This window comes from Talpa europaea (assembly GCF_964194135.1).
Source record: "Talpa europaea genome assembly, chromosome: 3".
Taxonomy (NCBI): Eukaryota; Metazoa; Chordata; class Mammalia; order Eulipotyphla; family Talpidae; genus Talpa; species Talpa europaea.
This window is the reverse complement of record NC_140069.1, coordinates 122584374-122603696: the sequence shown is the minus strand read 5'-3', so window position 1 is coordinate 122603696 and position 19323 is coordinate 122584374.

Genomic DNA, 19323 nt, shown 5'->3' with positions numbered 1-19323 from the left:
GTACATGCTGGCGGGGATGTATACATGGCAGTGGGGTGTGTGTATGTGTAGGTGTGTGATGGTGCTGATATGAGTGTATATGAGGAGGTGGTGGGTGGGTGCTCAAGGGAGAGTACATGATGGAAGGAAAAAGAAACTACTTGTTCTTTGCAGCTGTCTCCCTATCTGCTTTCTGCTCCTGAAAGCATCAACCCAGCAACACTTCACACTGAAGTGGTAATAGAAACCCTCACGGAAGCACTCATTTTGGTGGCTTCTCCAGGGACCCCTGGACCAGCTGCTTTGAGATTCCTTTGTAGGAATCTTAGTTTCAGTTCCATGGAGTTTCTTCACCAAGCTTCAAGTTCAGCTATTTGCTCCCCCAGCTTCCTCACGTTATTTTGTTTTAGCATTTTCAGTTCCTTCTTGAATAACTTTATACTTATAATTACTTATTTTATATTTAATCTATTAAATAACTGGTATGACTGCTATGTCCTTACTTGACCTTAATGGACAGACAAGTCTCTTAATCTATTCATTGATGACAAGCACTTTGCCTCCTAACACAGTTACATACTTTTCCAAAGTTGTTAATGCAAAGGTCTTACTATGATTCTCAATTTTTATGAAATCCACTATAATATTTCTTTTAACAAGGAAACTCGTAAGGATCCAAGATGGCATGAGAGGAGCTTCCCTGCTTCACTGCTCAGAGGATCATCTGGGTTAACTAATCAAGTACTACAAAGAATCCTGCAGGTTGGGACAAAACCAGAACACTCCTTGGACATCACAGACTGGGCAGACTGCACCAGAAGGAACATGGAGGAGATTCATGTATCAGTGATAAAGATACAGGTAGAAAGATGCTTCAAGGCTGTGGGTGGGGCCAGGAGGCCACCTTTATAAAAACAAGAGGCAGGACTGGGGAGGAGAGAGGTAAATGGTGTGACACCTGCCTGAGGGAAACATGTCTGCAGAACCTGGCGTGCTGTAGCGGGCAAGATCCCTCAGCCCCTGGGTTGGTATTGACCTCCTGAGACTCACTGGGAACACAGACAGCAGAACACTGGCTTTGGAAATGCCAGAGGGAAGGCTACTGGTGGTGTCACAACTCCAACCTGCCCTTCAACCAGAGCATTCACACCAGGAGCTTGATTCTGCCAAGCCCATCCCCCACTGATTCAGACAGAACCAACCCAATACAAATCCTGTAAGCGTGCCTGTAGGATTGAGGCTTGTGGAGAGGGAGTGTGGAGCGGGCACAAAGGACTATGGTGTTGATCTATGGCTGAGGGATCTTGGTGTGTGTGTGTGATGTGGTAACAGGCACATGAAGAATTTAGAAGGTCCTAAACCTTGAGGCATACTATTCTCACGAAATCATTAGTACACTGCAAGCACTGTTTGGCTCAGTCTGTTTTCTTAAATTCTGAAGTCAATAGGAGTTGTGAGCAGGTAATGTTCATGTTCTTCCTGTATAGGGCTATTTATTGAATATCTCTGTATCATAAACCAGATTTACAAGCAGTCATGGGAATCTACCTGCCTGTGAACTATTCAGTATTGTCTTCTTTCTCCACATATCCATTGCCTAGATTCCCAAACATTCCTGTTTAGCATCAGACTCTTCGCTACATAACTCTATTCCACCACATCTGAATATGCACATGCCAGGAAACGATAGTACAAAGACATCTGTTTCAAGATAGGACCCTAGAAAGCCTATTTTTAATTACTCTGAGGCCTGGCTCCTTTCATATAGACAAAGGCCACTTCTCATCTTTGATGACATTTCTGTCACCAGTCTTTCCATTGGAACTGCTACAAAGTCTTTCTTTGTTCCTATCACACATTATCATTATATTATCACTTCATTATCAATATTCATTTTCCCCAGCAGCACTTGTATTAATCCATTTTTGCCATCTGGACAATAAATATTAAATTTAAATTATTTTTTGTCAAATAAGTCCATTACAATTCTTTCCTTATGTGGAGTTTTCATTTCTTATTAGTGTTATAGTACTGGCTTATATCGAGGAGTGATAGCCTTTTCTTATACTCAATAATATAAACATTGAGTGCATATTACATTCACTCTATATCACTGGAGATATACTGTGATGAAAAAGATGGATCTAGGGCCTCCCCTACGGCGCAGCGGTTGAGCGCTGGGCTGCGAAGCTGCCCGCAGCCTCTGCAGCACTGGTTCAATCCCCAGCCACAGGGCGAGAGTCCCACATGGCGCGCAGACCTCTCTGGCAGCCCGCTGCTTCCCTTAGCAGTGTCTTCGGTCCATCTGCCTGTTCTGCTCCCCACTCTGGCTCTGGTGAATTCTCTCACCCTCCCGCGCTTCTGACTGTACCCAGTGCTTGTATAAATAAATCTTTAAAAAAAAAAAAAAAAAAGATGGATCTACTTTCTGCCCTAACGGAGTCAACAGCTCAGTGGTAGAGTCACACAAGTATTTAATTCCAACATCAGTATATTTATGAAAAATAAATGCTACAAATGTGTATGTCAAATGATCCATAATCTGGTAGGTTAGAAAAAATGATGCTTAACCTGAGAGTTGAAAATGATTAGGAGTTGATGGAGTCAAAGGGAAGAGAAAGAAGAAACAAAGATTTGGGTATAGTTAATAACTATCTGAATGTCACTGTGCCTAGAACTCAGTACAGTGGTGAATGCTGGGGAGGGAAACAGCAAACAGATGATGCTGGGTCTCATAGGCTCTGGATTTCATTCATGTTGTATTTGTAAAAATTTTTAAGCAAGAGATTGGCATGATCATATTTGTATTTTAAAAGGATCACTTTAGGAAAATGAAGTTAGCCATATTGGCTTAGCATGGAGGAGAACAAAAGTATAAGAAGGAGGTCCATTAGGAGTGTTTTTTAGATGATCAGGAAATGATTTCTTGGATGATTGTACTGACACTGAAGAAGAAAAATACCTATGGCAATCTTTTAGCCAGAGCAGATGACTGGGGCAGACTTAGAATATAAGTCTGGAAAATACTGAGAATGTCATTCCTCAAGGACAATTTTTTGGGGCCTGTTTTATTTACTGCTCTAGCCCTGTGCCTCTGTAGACAGACAGCCAAGTGGAGATGACAAATAGGCAGGGAGGCTATATGGATTTGTAGCTCAGAACAGAAGCTTGGGTTGGAATTTTAAATATTGGCGTCAGCAGAACATAGATATTCTCAGCAGCCAGGGGAATCCCAAGCTCCTGGAGGAGACCGAAGAGTGGGAAATGACAAGGTCGAGGACTGGTGCCCCGCTCACTGGCTAATAGCTCTCTAACACCAGGTGGTTGCCCAAACATTTAATGGTCATTCTCATCATGATGAGCTGAGACCCAATGTAGTCTATGCAATGAGGGGGTCCTGAGGGTGGTCAGGTCCAGACACCCATTGCAGCATTCAATTTGGTCCTATCCTACAGAACACGAAATCTTTCATTCCATGCTAGTATTCCTCTTTCTCCACTCCTTCTTTCACGAGAAGTGGATGGGAGGAAATGAATCACTCAAAAATACAGCACGGTACTGAACTGTCAATGACAGATATAGATTTAATGCTTTACTCTTTCCAGCTATCGGGCCCCAAATCAGGTCAGTAGGACATGTTTTTTAGCCAGGAAGGCATTTTCTATCCTCTTTATAATTCAGCTGCTTTCTCTACCTTACTGCATAACGAAGTTCTCCCTTCTTCCAGTTCTTCTGGAAGATGTCCTTCTGTTTCTCACTCTTATGCACCCAGAGCAGGCAGGGGCTTATCAATCTTTTACCTAATCAGTTGGCTTTAATTTATTGTGGGGGGCTAAAAAACAAAATAAAACCCTGCCTTTATAAATTTTTTAATATTCTTTATTTACATGAATGTGAATGTCACCAGCATCCTTAATATATTACTGGCCTAAGGTGCTTTTAATCTATACATTTATGCTTAATTTCTCCTTAACAAAATGAGATCTTTTCATAGTATGACAATTGCTAAAGATACAAAAAAAATCTAAAAGCCAAACCAGTTAGAACTAGTTTAAAACCAGTTTCATTTTAAAAGTTACTCATTTTCTATAACAATCTTCAAATACAATTTGTTTATTCTGTGCATGTCTCAATGCCATTTTCTAGGAAGGTGTGCTTATTAGGATGTAAAACCATCCTAGGCAACCAACACAAATTTTCAACAAAATGAAGAAACCAGATGTCACTGAGTTATGTTTAAAAAAAAAAAAAAAACAACAACCTAGAAATCTAGTCTGTGTCCACAATAAACCTTCCTTGCAGAATCAAGAAAAACTATTTTCAAAAGATGGTACACTCAGATTTAAGATTCTCTCATCAGCATATGATTCCCTACCTAATCTGTACTTCATTGATACAACAGGACTATTCTCATAACTGATTTTCTATTAGTTGAGGAGTTTACTTTTTTTCTAAATGCTCTTGACATATCCATTACATGACCTTAGGAAGAAAACCCATTAGCTTAATGGAAGCATTGTTAGCCAGTAAAATGCAAATAGGTCATTCTATAAAATGGGAATAATGATGCCTACCTCATAAGACTGTTGTGAGAATTAACTGAATTAACATTTGGAAAGCATTCAGAACAGTCTCTGACACACAGCAAGCCAAATTAGTGTTGGCTGCCAATGCTGCTGTGACTACTTATAATACAAACATTGTCCCTGCTTATCTGCATTAGAGATATCCTCAGGGTGGGGATTATAGCTATTTTTAAATGACTTTTTTTAAACAAATGGGTTACATTGGTTACTAAGCAGAATTTTGTACATAAATTACCTTAAGGTACACTCTGAGAGTCACTATTTAAAAGACTTTAAAGAACGTATTTGCTTTTTCAGGAACACCAAAGATGCCCACAAGGAAGTAAATTTCCCTTTGCCATCCCTTTCCCCCAGCAGTTTTTTTACAGCTTGCCTTTGTGAAAAATCTGCTTGAGAACCAGTTCCACCCCGTGTTTTGAGGGAGAATGTTGTAAGGACTGAAATGGTGAATGACGTTAGCTAATACGTCTCTCAAGTCTGAAAACTATTTACTGTTTCCATTGTCAGTTATTCTAACCCTTTCTACATGGTCGTAATCCTCTTCTCTGTCTCCTTTCCCACCCCTAGGATTCTCTATGCCCATTCAGAGTTTGTTTCTGACCCTCAGCCAAAGTTTGTCCTGGTTCCTCTCAATGCTTCCTAGAATTATCAGGCCAGTTTGGCCACTGAATTCTATTTCTGGACAGGTCTGACTTCTCCAGTCTAAACTCTTTCCTCAGACCCTGGGGCAGTTTTTCTAGTTCTGACTTCCTGTCTTTCTGCAGGCCTGTTGCTGCATCCTGGCACGAAAAGAAAGTTGAGGAAGTTGCTATGGACTTACAGGTTTCTGGATCTTTGAGAAGAATATGAATCCTGAATTTTGTTGCCTCCTGTCCTGTTCTGCAACTTCCTCCCCATGCCTGAGCATTTTGTAAGAAATCCAAGGAATGATGAGCAAGCTAGTGGGTAGTTATAAATCCTGTTACCTATTTCAAAGCCATTCTATTCCCCCTCCTTACTCCCGATACAACCTTCAGTAAAGAGAGGAGTTAGTTTCCTTCTGAAGTTGGGAGGAATCCAAGTGTAACCAGAGTAGATTAATCAAGCCATTTCACTTGGGTTTTTTAAGAATAAATAGAGAAGAAAATCCAGCCTGTGTAGCAAAGTCCCGCAACAGGCACAGCAATGGAAACTCCAGGACACAAGAGCACAGCACAGAGCCAGCTTTTCTGTGTCACTGCAGAAACTGGGACAAGTTGGAGTCACAGTCCCACTTCTAATAAGAGATCCACTCAGAGGATAACCCCAACTTAAAGATTATCACTGCTTCCGAATTGACATAAACATTAGGCTGTTGAGCAGAGTTAAAGAAGCAAGTGGAGCTCCTTTCTACTCTTCCTTTGTGCTTTTTCTGAAGAATTGCTAGAACGCACGGAACTGGAGAGGACTTATCACTAATTTTCTGTCTTTTTTTAAAATTTTATTTATACAAGAACTGGGATACAGGCCAGATGCACGGGAAGGTGAGAGGATTCACCAGAGATAGAGCAGTGAACAGAACAGGAAGATCTACTGAAATACACTGCTGAGGGGAGCAGCACACGAGACAGGAGAGGTCTGCTCGCCATGTGGGTTGCTCCAAGGCCGGCGGGGATCAAACTGACACTGCAGATACTGCGGACAGCTTCACAGCCCTGCGCTCAATCACCTGTGCCACCAGGGAGGCCCTATCACTAATTTTCCACAGTGGGCCAACCAATGGGAAACCTGCCACAATAAATTACTGATACTGGAAACAACACTGATGAATCTCAAAATAATTAAGCTGAGTGAAGTCAGACACAATAAGATTACACACTACAGGATTCCACATGAAATTCTAGAAAATTAATCTGCAGTGACAGAAATCAGAGCAGGGAATCACATGAGAATGGGGACACAGAAGGAAGAAAAGGAGGAGAGGATTATAAAGAAGCATGAGAAAACTTTTTAGGATGATAATGTTCATTATCTTGATTTTGGTGCCATTTCCATGACTATATACATGTCAAACTTACCACATGGTTTGTTTTAAATGTATGTTATTTATTATAGGTTAATTATATCTCAAATCTATTTTAAAAGGGTACACCCACTTCCAACTACTATTATACTATCTATTATTAAAATTCCCAGTGTTAAACTAGCCCTGCATTCCTAGAATAAATCTCACTTGATCATCAATCTCACTTTATCCTGATGTATCAATTTCTTAATATGATTCTGGATTCTGTTCACTAGTATTTTTGCACTCTAGATTATTCCTTATTAATCCTTTTATTCCTCTAAATGGTTATTCGACAGTTAATATTGAAAATTTTCATTATCAGAATTCCATATTATCTAAATCTGTTGTTTGCTGGGAATTTTATTTGTTTTAATCAAACATGTTGGAATCCTGAAAGCCCCAAGTAGTTGGTACTTTCTCCATGATTTGCTTATGTCAGAAGCCAGTAGTGAGTACTTTTAAGCTAGGACTCTTATTTTTCAGTGTGGAATTTTCCTGCTTATGGGTAATATAAATGCAATGGGTACTACGCATTCAAATGTCAAAATCACAAATGAACAAGGTTAAAAATTCTGGGAAGACAATACTGTTGTTGCTATTGTTTTTGTTTTGTTTTTCTTCTCACAGTGCTAATCGGGACAGATTTCTCCTTTGTTGGCAGAATTTTTTCTTACACATTATTTTCTTGAGGTCAGTGGGTCCAACTTTTGATTTTTGTCTTAGGCTAGTCCTTGTTTTGCATGGACACAAGATTTATGCTTCCCCTTATAAATTATAAACTCCCAAACTCTAGATTGCTGGTGTCAGCATTTGTTCTATAAGGTTTCTATAAGCACTTGCAGCCCTGATTTCAGCTCACAGTGTTTTCTTTGGCTCTTGGGAATTTTCCTTACTCTCTGCAAACTCAGCTATTTTTCAAAGTAGATTTGTTGTTTAGGACCTATGTGTATTTCAACTGGATGACTTTTTACAATATCTGACCCATAATTCTACTAAAAATAGAACCCTACTCTCTCCTCCCAAGTATGAGATCTTTTTCTTCATTAAATTGAACCCCTGTGTAACATATAACCTGTTCAGAAAGCAATCAGTAAAGGAGTGGAAGTCTCATCCACATTTCTTAGGCTGCCCTTGGGCTTTATAAGATCCTAAGGGCTGTTAGAATTTGATGAATACTCTTTTCAGGACTTTCTGGACTGCTGATAAGGGCCAGTGGGGATGGAAAACACAAATATCAAATGTTGATGGTACTCTGGAACAGTACCAAGAATGAGTTGTGAATTTCTCATCTGTAATTCTCTCCTCTGGCTCAGTGAGCCACTAGAATTTGCATGCTTTACTAACTACTCATTCACAGCATCATGACCAGTGGCCATAATCGCAACCATTGAAACAATGAACTCTATCTCAGAGGAGTACTCAAGTCCAGCTGGCTTTCTCACAGCAAGATCTAACCTTTGCTTTAACATCAGTATGAACTCAGTGAAACCTGAAATATTTATGTGATTGAACCAGATAAGTCAAGCTAAACAGTTCTAATCAACTTCTCAAAATGGGTTCAGATCATTTGCGAGAAGCAACCACTGGTTCACACATCCATCAAGGTTTGCATTCTCCACATTTAGTGGGAAAACACACACACAAACACACACACACACAAACCAGAAAGAGGGGACACACACACACACACACTTTTGCCCCCCAGAAAGAGGGACAGACCCAGCCCTGGTGCTTGGCATGGGGCTCTTAAGAGCCACACCTGTTCTTGTTATCCTGATTTTTTGGCCTTTTCTTATTACATGTAATGGGAATAAAATGGTAATTCCAAGGTATCTTTCTTTATGTTTCCAAGCTATCTCTAACAAGATGGAGCATTCCCCCCTGGAAGATGGGGAGCAACAAGTGACAAGGGCATGATGCTCAGTAGGTGCCTATCACCTGGCCCTGCTGTTGCCAAGTCTGTGTTTCTGACTCACGCTCCTCCTTGTTGCTCTCCTTATCTAGGGGTTCTCAGATTGTTATATGCATCAAGATCATGGAGAAATTTTTTCTTTTTCATGTTCAAAGGATTCTATTATGTTCAATGTGGAAAATGTTAAAGTATTCAATATTTAAACAAGTAGGAAACTGAGGGTGGGGCCTAAGGCAACTGTTATCAGGTGATAACAGTTGGTGCCACCCCTGCAGATTAAGAAACACCCATAAGCCCTTGTGACTCAGCCCCTCCTCCAACAACTAGGGGTATTTCTAGCAGATCGTTAAATTACTCTGGCACTTGACCCTCTGATATTTGTTCACCTTGTTCGCATGATCTCTTTTACAGGTCTCTTTGAATTAATTTGGCCCTGCCCTCCACTGCCCTCCAGGCCTTATGTAACTGGACTACAGGTCTTGCTTCAGCTGCCCAGCTACTGAGGACCACCGTGCATGTGGCCTAATACAGTCTCCAGCAGATCACACCCATGCTAGCTGAGGAATACAGCTCCTGATGGAAAACCCGTGAGTTTTCAGTTGACTATAAGCAAAAACAAAGGCTTTATCTGGAACACTGCCTTTCCCACACCAGGTCTGCTACACAACTGCGGCATCACAGTGTCTGAAGGGTGACTGAAGTCCTTTTGGACAACCAGACTCTCCCATTTCATACATCTATCATTCTGGCACACACACCTTTCTGCCAAGGCACTCCTCAGACACCTCTGTGAGCCCACCTTACTGACATGAGGACCTTGAAGACCCCTTCCCACTGACACTCAGTGCCCTGTGCTTTTCCACTCCTGGCCCTCGTTGCCTCTCCTTTCCCTCCCATGACCAACACATGGGGGCAGATGGAACAGGGTGCAGTGGGTACCCTCAGTTTCAGTCTCAGGCTTTTGCTGTCAGTGTATGTGATTGCAGAGCTCACTGCTACTTCTTTTTGGCCTATTGCTTTAATCAGCCACTCCAGCACTCATGAGCTCAGCTCTGTCTATGGCATAGCTGAACTTCTGACACTCATGAGAGATCCTGAATCAAAACCATTTTAGAAACTGTGTGAGATAATTAATATTTGCTATTTTAAGCTTTTCACTTACAGAGTAATTTGTCACACATCATTAGATAGCTAATACTATATCTTTCTCACTTATCTTCTTATGTACATCTGGACTTTCAACCATTTAAAAGTGTTTCTCCCTTCTATTATCCCACTTCTTCCTAAATATAGTAGCTAGCATTTATAGAAAACTTACTCTGTGCCAGGCATTGTATTAAGCATTTAACAGCAATATCGGCACAAATTGCCACCACTCTGTGAGCTGGGTCCTTTCATTGCCTCTGCTTTGTCAAGGCACTGGGTATCAAACAACTCACCCCAAATTACATAAATAGGGAATGGAGTCAGGATCCAAGCCTTGCTCCTACCACTGCCAGAAAAGTGAGGCTACTTGTATAGCTGATCCCCTGACTCCCCATCAGAGTCTGGATAACCCTGGGGGTTGTGAGCCAACCAAGAATCCATCTAAGCTGCCACCTGGGCAGAGAGACTTGCTCAGAGGTTTGGGGCCAGGAACCCTATTCAGGCGTCAATAGGCATTTTTATGCCCTGTGTCTTTATACTTGAGGACAACAATCTGACTGAATGTTTAGGCCTTATATTCTGATGACCTAGATCAAGGCTCTCCTCAGATCTTGAGGATGCCAGACAAAACTCACTTCAGAACAACAGGAAAGATAGTGAGGGATAAAATATGCGAGCTAGGGAGGCAGTTGAGATTGTTCCAAGGACATTGTCTCAGAGAAAATGCACCTCAAGGATGGATGGTAGGATAGCAGAGGAAGAGGAAAACTTTATGGGGATGGTTTTCTGGAATTAAAGGCTCATTAGCTTAAACTTAACTAAATTGGAATTCATGATAATTCTGGGGAGCGCTGAACTGAAGCTGCATATCGTGGTATAGTAAGGTCTGTTATCACCCTATGGGAACTTTGAGAGAACAAAGATTTCAAAGTCCTCAAGTCCTTGCAACGTTTGAAATATTCTCAGTGGAATAAATCTGACAGGGCTCGAAAGGGGAGTTCAGTCATCGATGTCAGTGGTTCCCTGGGGAGTTTGCACAAAATTCAGATTCCTAGGTTTTTCTCCATACTGACTCCACAGCCTGCCTGGGCCTGAGGTCTAACGTTTAAAGCCCCAGCAGGTGATTCTGATGCAGAGTTGTTTGGAGACCTCTTTAAAACCAGGGGCTTTATTAAAATATTACCCATTTTTTAAGATTCCCTAAGGAATCCATTCCCATAATAACTGATATTTAGAAATGATTTCAAAAAACTTGCCACAACTTTTCACCCTCGAACTTTCCTATTTATTGATTCATCACCACTGCAGTTAGACAGGTTTAACAAAATTTCATTTGCTACATTCCCCTACTTCCCACAAACCTTAAAACCACAAGAACAGACCTGGAACTTGAAGACTCATCACCACTCTTGACTCTCAAAGCAATCCTTAAGTAGAATTTTTAAAAAAGTGACCATCACTGTACCTTAGTCTGGCTGTCCAGAAACAGTCTTTGTGGGAAGTCCCCTGGCCTTAACGGCAGGATCCTTGCATCTTGTCCCAGCAACGGGGGCATTCCCAGGTCCTTTCCAGCTTCACCAGTGGGTGAAGTGACTCCCAAACCACAAGTGCTGTAGTCCAGAGAGCAGGAACTCCAGCCACGAGCCAGCCCTGAGTCTCCTGAGCTTTCGAGCTTGCCCTCTGACCTTTTATTGCCACCAGATTCCCCAGTTGCCCAGCTGTGCTCACTCATTACCTTCTGTCATCATCAAGGGAGCCTCTCTAATCAACAACCATTTGCTGCTGGGTCGGACTGGTCTATGGCCTTCCCACAACCCAGCGCAGGTGCTGATATTGTTTCTTACAGCCCTGGAAATCCCCAAATACACAGGGTTTTCTGAAACAATATCTATCAAACATTGAAGATACATTAAATCTTCCTGGTTTAATGTAACAACAGCAACAACAACAAAGTGCACATACCCACACACGTCCCCATAAAACCTCAAGACCAAGAAATAAATCAAAACCCTCACACTTTTAATAGAACTTTAATTTTCTGATTTTTGGAAGAGCGCTTTGTATTTTATTTCCAATTCATGAATAATGGATGACACTTCTTTTAAGATGTCTCATTACGTTTGCAGCCTACAAATTCTGTTTCTTAAAATGGCCTCCTGTCAAATACATATGATTTCTATTTGTCTGCTGTTAATGTAATTGACTAAACACTAGATTCTACTGATTATGCTTTCCCTTGTAAACCACTTACTTTATAGGCATAAGCAGCTGTGTTTATGCTTCTGTGATTTTCGGGTTTCATTATGAAGTTTTCAGTGTGCTATTCACGAGCAATAGGAAGCATAAGCACCCAGGCACCAGCTGGCAATTCTTTACCAATAAAGGCAATATTCCATCAGCGCTTGTATAGGTTGTGTAGAAGGATACACAAATGCACATATAGAAAGAACCATTACAACCACAGTCACAGTGAAGATAAAAGAGATTACCGTTAACTTTTCCAAAAATAATTGATCGACAAAGACCAGCATTTAACCAAGAGTACAAACACTTCCTCTCCTGCCCCTTCCTCAACTGAGAACTAGGAAGCTGTTTTTGGCTTTGTTTTATTTAACTTAGGAGTTTGGCACATGTATTCAGAAAGGGTGGAATTAAGAGAGGCGAGCAGGCAGGCAGGCAGGCAGGCAATCAGAGGAGCAGGGAGAAAGGCTGATAGAAAAAGCAGCCACCAAGCACAGGGGAGGGAATTCGTGCAGAAAAAGAACAAGAAAAGAGCAAGGTAAATGATAAAGTTACAGGAGAAAGAAAGCAGCAGCAGAACCAATTGCCACCCAAGATAAAGGTTTCTTATCCAAACCTCCGTCACATAATCCCCATGATTTACACAGCCTCCTGAAAAATACTGGAGAAAGGGCTGGTTTAAAACCTGGTGCTGCCATCTTTGAGGTTTAGTAGAACTCACTAATGAAACCATCTGGGCCTGAGTTTTTGTCTTTTGGGAGACTTTTTTTTTTGTCTTTTGGAAGATTACTGTCTCATTTCCTTGCATGTAATTGCTGTTCAAATTTTCTATTTCTTCCTGATTCCATCTTGGGAGGTGTATGATCTAAAGGTGTTGATACTAACCTCGTGTGATCCTCTCATTCTGTCACAGTCTACATCTATCTTATTACTTTCTTTTACAGGGCAGAAAAGAGTGTTGTTTATTTGGGCCCCCATTAAACACAGCAGTAAGAACTGCTTAATGCCTTACTTTTTCTTTTTTTTAAGATTTATGTTTATTTATTGTGTATACAAGAACTGGATATAGGCCAGAGGTGTGTGTGTGTTGGGGGGGAGGTGAGAGGATTCACCGGAGACAAAGTGGGGAGCAAAACAGGTGGATTTACTGAAATACACTGCTGAGGGGAGCAGAGTTGTGCTGTGCCATGTGGGTAGCTCCCTGGCCGGGTATCAAACTCATGCTGCAGTGACAAGTGATAGAGCTGAGATTTCAACCCTGTACCCTGAAGCCCCTCTTCCATTTTTTGAATAATGAAAAGATTAATAGTTCAAAGTTTTTCTCTCAGTAAGTTTTCATTGGGCTTCAAGTTACAAAGTATATGAAGTGTTGTTTTTTCAGTGCTTTGAAAAATTTATAAATTTTCGTTTGATTTCCTTTTACATAAGGCTTATATAAGAATAATTACTTCGTTTTCAAGATTTATGATATTTTTGGTCACTCTTAAACATATCCACAGTTTTACTGGATTATGATAAAATAATGTGAATTGTAAGATAAATACTTCATTCTTCAAATTTATTAATGTTTGCATTGTAACTAACAACATGACTAAGTTTTATAAATCTCTTAGAAATAGGAGAAAGTTTATTTTATAGGGGTAGAAATTCTGTACACATGCACCTACACATACACATTGTCCATAATATCACATTTTTAAATTTAATTCAGTTTTCTAAGTTGTATTCATTTTGTCTGATCAGGTGTTAGTCTCCTGCTATTACTTTATGTTTTATCTCAGTTTTTGCTTTATATATTTATGTTATACGCTGCTTGATTCATACACAATTATGAATGTGTATTTTTATCATGTTTTTCACTTTGAAACTACTACCTCTGTATCTTTAGTGTTTTTTCTCTAAACACCACATGATCTAATATTGTCATATCTACTGTTGTTAGCATATCTGGTATCTCAACAAAACTCAAGTGAGTGAAGAGTAGGGAGGGGTAGGGATGGAGAAGTAAAAGCCATCTGTGGGCGGAGAAAAGGAGAGCAGAAGGGAAAATAAAATTAAAGGGCTCGTCTCACTGGGGAGAAAAGCAGGGAAAATTGAATGTCTTTGCGCCATCTTATTCTTAAATAGTAGTCCTTGCAGACCCCCTCCCAAGTCTCCCAAGTCGTATTAGTACTTTATAACTCATGTTTTAATCTTGTCTTCTCTAACAGCTCTATTTCACCAAGCATTTATTTCTCAGGCTAATTCATTTTAAATTCTGAATGCGAGATTCCCACAGATTTATTTTTCTTCAGTGCGTAGAGCTCATGGCTAATTTGGCAGAATCCTCAGCGTTGGTAATTCTGTGCGTTGTGGCAGCAAAATGACCTCTACTCATGTTGGGTGACAACGATGATGGAATGGCCAGTTTCCTGCTAAGTTATATGATGAAAGCCTCTTTTCAGTTTGGTCTTCCTAAATCCAGACACTAGCATCAGGGGCAGGATTGGCTGACCTACTCAGCAACTTTTTGGCCTGTTAGGGGTCAAGAGGACATGGTACCTACATACTGAAATAATGTTTCTCTTTCCACAGAGGCGCCCAGCTTTCCAAGGCAAGAGCCTCCCAGGGTCCTCTAACTTTTGGTTCTCACCAAGAAATCTGTCCTGCCTTCCAGGTGCTCTTGTTCCAACTAAGACAAAGAAAATTCTACACACCTTTTCCCTCCTGGACCACAGCAATATTACTATTGTATATAAAAGATTTAAATTGGTTTCATTCTAAATTTTAGTCAGAATCAATAGAATCCAAGGAATAGATGCATGTGTATGTTTAACAATAAATAACTTGCTATTCCTGGCATTCTAGAATGGTTATTAGTTAAAATCTTCAGCATGGAGGAAGTATAGGATACAGATTTCAAGATAATTTGGAACATCTTCTAACTAGAGAGTATGCAGGAAAACGTAAGAGTACTTAAGGTTGGTAAAGTTGATATTTTCCTATTCTCCCTCTATTTGAAATGTTTTGCTCCTTTTTTAACATGAAGGAATTTTAATTCTACATAAATTAGCAGCCTCTTTAGAATAATTCAGTTGTAACATGAACTATGGTCTTTATGACTTAAAGCAGTTTTTAAAAATACCTGCATAGTCATTTAAATAGCTAGCACATATATTGGATGAGATGATAGTCTAATGGCCAGTGTAAATAGTTAGAATTTTTTCCTGTAAACTATGATTTTCTTTTAAAAATAAAATTTCATCTTTAGCTGAATCACTATGGCAAGTTTCCCTATCTCTTCTTCCTAAGGAAAAAAAAAAAAATGTGTTCTAAAAATCATAAATTATTGAGAACACCAGAAAAAAACAATAGGAAGATCAAAAACTTTGAGAAATACCTGAAAAATAAAAAATGGATAACATCAGATCTCTGGGGAAAATACAGGGGAAAAAAAATAGTTCAAAACAAGCTCTAAAGAGATGGCTGTGGCTATGGGGATGATTTTAGAGAAGTTTCAAGTTTAGGGTCACAGGACCCAAGGAATGTAGGAGGTCACTGGACAAATTTTAGGATGGCCAAGTGGTTGGGATGGCAGCTACAGTTGGTTCTTTGTCTCCTCCCCTGCTTGCCCTTGCTGAGCAGACTGTGTCCTAGAGCTCTGAGACCCTGTTTTGTTTTTGATGGAAGCTGGAGGGGCAGTTAACTAGAAAGTACTAACTTCCTACAGGCTGAAATAGGAAGTGGCTTTCCAGTGTCAGCAGAGCAAGGAAGTGTCCCAGTTAGTTTTACTGTTTTACCACTACTTTTACAACTTACCCCTCCTCCAGGAAATGAGTCCTACACCCAGAAGATAAATCATGGCACTCCCTTTTCCACATTACATCTTCTTTGCTCCCACAATTACCAGAAACAGATTAGACAGAATGGCTAGATAGTCAACTTGAAAGATGTGAAAAGGCAGCACTTAGATTTCTCATGATTCCATGTGAAACTGCATTGGTTAGACTGACACATCTGGCCTCCTGAAATTGCCACATGTCTTTTCCATAAATTAGTCTATTGATTTCACATCTGTCCAAAAATGAGGAATTCCTATTAGTTTCTTGTTAATATTATTCCTATGGCACTTTTAAAACAGAACAAAGGGATAGCAACATCAGGGTAAACTGAAGTCAGTACAACATTAAGATGTTAAAAATGTGCTGCATTAAATAGCAGAGAGTTAAACAATAGTTGACTTTGTTTCCTTTTACAGCATATTTGCACAAAGGACAAGCCGAATTAGATTGTTCCCAGTGTCTATATCTGCATCCAAAGGGGCTTATCCATTCTTATCCATTACCCCATATATGTGTGTGTGTATGTATATGTGTGTGTGTGTGTATATATATGTGTGTATATATATATATATATATATATATATATATATTTAAAATGCCCCACCCAGATTAGTTTCCTGCTGAATAGAAATAGTAGAAATAGAACATTGTCTTCCAGGGCGAGGAGACACTGCGAGTAAGATCTCCCATTAAAAAAAGTTAATAGGGAGGAAAAGCGGCAGGTCCCAGTGAGAACTGGGACACGGAAGATAAACGGTCGACTCCAGCAAACTGCCCAAAGAAGAAAGTTGCCATAAAAGAGGGCGAGAAGGGAGGGAAGCGCAGAACCCTGCTCCCCTCCCCCGCCCAAAGAGGCGGCACTCTCCGACCGGCAGAGACGAGGGAAACAACAAACCAAAACGCCCAACAAGAAAAACGGATGCAGCAAGCGGGACTGTGAGTGGAAAGGAACTATTTCAGCCACCACACGCCGTGAACGGGAGCTGAGGCGAACCCTGCAGGATCCGCCGCGGAGGTGAGCTCTACGCGCCATTAAAGAGAGCCCCGCCCCCCAGGAGGAGACCAGCACCAGCACACAGCCCCTGCCGCCCGGTAAGCTTGCGCGAAAGCGGCGCTCGGATTGCAGCTGCCCAGGCCCCTGCGCCTGCGACCTAGGCTTGCGGGGAGACGGCGGAGGCCCTCCCTGAGTGAGCAGGAAAAGGTGCCCAGGCAGGGGAGCGGGATTCAAAAGGCGCCATTCCCACGCCACTGATCTGGGCTACAGCCCGCATCCTGGAACTGAGGGCTTTGGAACTGAGACCCGGGCTGAGGCCCTCCCTGAGTGAGCAGGAACAAGGCGCCCAGGCAGGGGAGCGGGATTCAAAAGGCGCCATTCCCGCGCCACTGATCTGGGCTACAGCCCGCGTCCTGGAACTGAGGGCTTTGGAACTGAGACCCGGGGCACGAAATTAGGGGCGTGGGTTCCCCACGACGGTGGGGCACAAGGCAGACACAGCACCCCAAAGCCATTGAGGTGTACCCTACCATCCCCGCTCTGCTCCCTGTCCCACGGGGTGGAAAATCAGCTCCCCAAGGGCTCTAGGAGAGATCTCTGGTGCCACCTAGCGACTTGACCCCAGCACAGGCTACTGAAGGAGCTAGTGGCCAGCTGGGGAGTTAGCCCACATCGGGCCCCTTCTGAACAAGTAGTCTGAGCCCACAGGGAGAGCGAGCACCCACAGCCGGGGCAGACCAGGCGCGCAGAAGAGTGTGCCTGAGACCAGAAGCGCAGGGAGTGTGTCCCACATCACCATTTTAGAACAGGGACATTTCTTCAGTAAAGACTACCTGCAGAAGGCTTCCTCAGGAGCCAGAGGTGAGCGGGGGAAGTTCGCCCACGCCAGACCCCCTCTGGTCTGCAGTCCAAGCCCAGAGGGGAGCAGGAACCCACCGCCGGGGCAGGCCAGGCGCACAGGGGAGTGTGTCCCCACATCGGCATTTTAGAACAGGGACCTTTCTCCAGTAAAGGCTGCTTGAAACTGACAGATGACTCCTGGAAGAACCAGAGGGGAACAGAGAAGCCCACCCAAGATGCCGGCCAGTCCCAACAACACAGTGTCCCAACGCATACGGCAAATTAGAAAACAGACAGTAGGGAGGAGAAGAACCACACGCAACCTAGCAACTCTCCAGAGAAAAAGCACACCACAAAAAGAAAGCCAGCCCCCAGATTGCAACGACAATAACTTGGAAGAATTTCTGAGCCTTCCAGAAAGAGAATTTAAAATTGCCGTGATTAAAAAACTGACAGAAGTCATAAAGGAAAACAATGATAAGGGAAAAATAATCAACGATCAGAAGAATGCAATTGAGTCCCTAGAGAGGGAAAACAATGGTCAGAAGAAAGAAATTGAGTCCCTAAAGAGGGAAGTAAAAGAAATGCAGGAGATCAAAGAATTAATGGAAGAACTAAAGAATTCTGGGAAAAGCAATGAAAGCAGAATAGATGAAATGGAAGAACGAATAAGTAATCTTGAAGACACAGAAATAAAAAGAACCAAAACAGAAAAGGAAAGAGAAGTACGAAGGAAAAAGAACGAAGAAAGACTTCGGGAACTATCTGACTCCATGAGGAAAGGAAATATAAGAGTTATAGGAATACCAGAAGGAGAGGAGAGAGATGTAGGAACAGAGAAAATATTCAAAGAGATAATTGAAGAGAACTTCCCAAATGTGAAGAAGGAGCTGAAAATTGATATACAAGAAGCAAGAAGAACACCAAACTTCCACGACGAAAGGAAAAATACAGCAAGACACATAATAGTAAAGCTCCCAAGAATCCAGGACAAGGAAAAAATAATGAAGCTGGCAAGAGGGAAGAAACAGATAACATTCAAAGGAAAACCAATCAGGCTGACATCAGACTTCTCCGAAGAAACACTACGGGCAAGGAGAGAGTGGAGGGACATAGTCAACAGACTCCAAGAAAACAGATGCCAACCAAGAATACTCTATCCCGCAAAGCTCTCCTTCCTCTTTGAAGAAAGAATATGGACCTTCCCAGACAAACAGAAACTCCGGAATTTCATTGCAACTAAACCCCCACTCCAAAAAATACTACAAGGAGTCCTAAAGCCAGAACCTCAGAGGGATGAATAACAATGAAAGAAGGCCAAAAAAAAAAAGTTATTAAAAGAATAAATAAAATCAAAGGAAAGACAAACACAATGGCAAATACAGATGCTAACATATCAATATTAACTCTAAATGTAAATGGACTAAACTCTTCAATAAAAAGACACAGAGTTGCAGCCTGGATTAAGAAACAAAACCCAACCTTCTGCTGTCTCCAGGAAACACATTTAGCTACAAAAGATAAAAATAGGCTCAAAGTTAAAGGATGGAAAACAATCCTACAAGCAAATGGACCAAAAAAGAAAGCAGGAACAGCTATACTTATATCAGATAAAACAGATTTCAAACTCAAAAAGATAAAAAGAGACCCCAATGGTCACTACATTATGATCAAGGGGACAATACTTCAAGAAGAAATAACACTCATTAACATATACTCACCAAACGAAGGAGCACCAAAATATATCAGACAACTGTTGTCCTCTCTGAAAACAGACA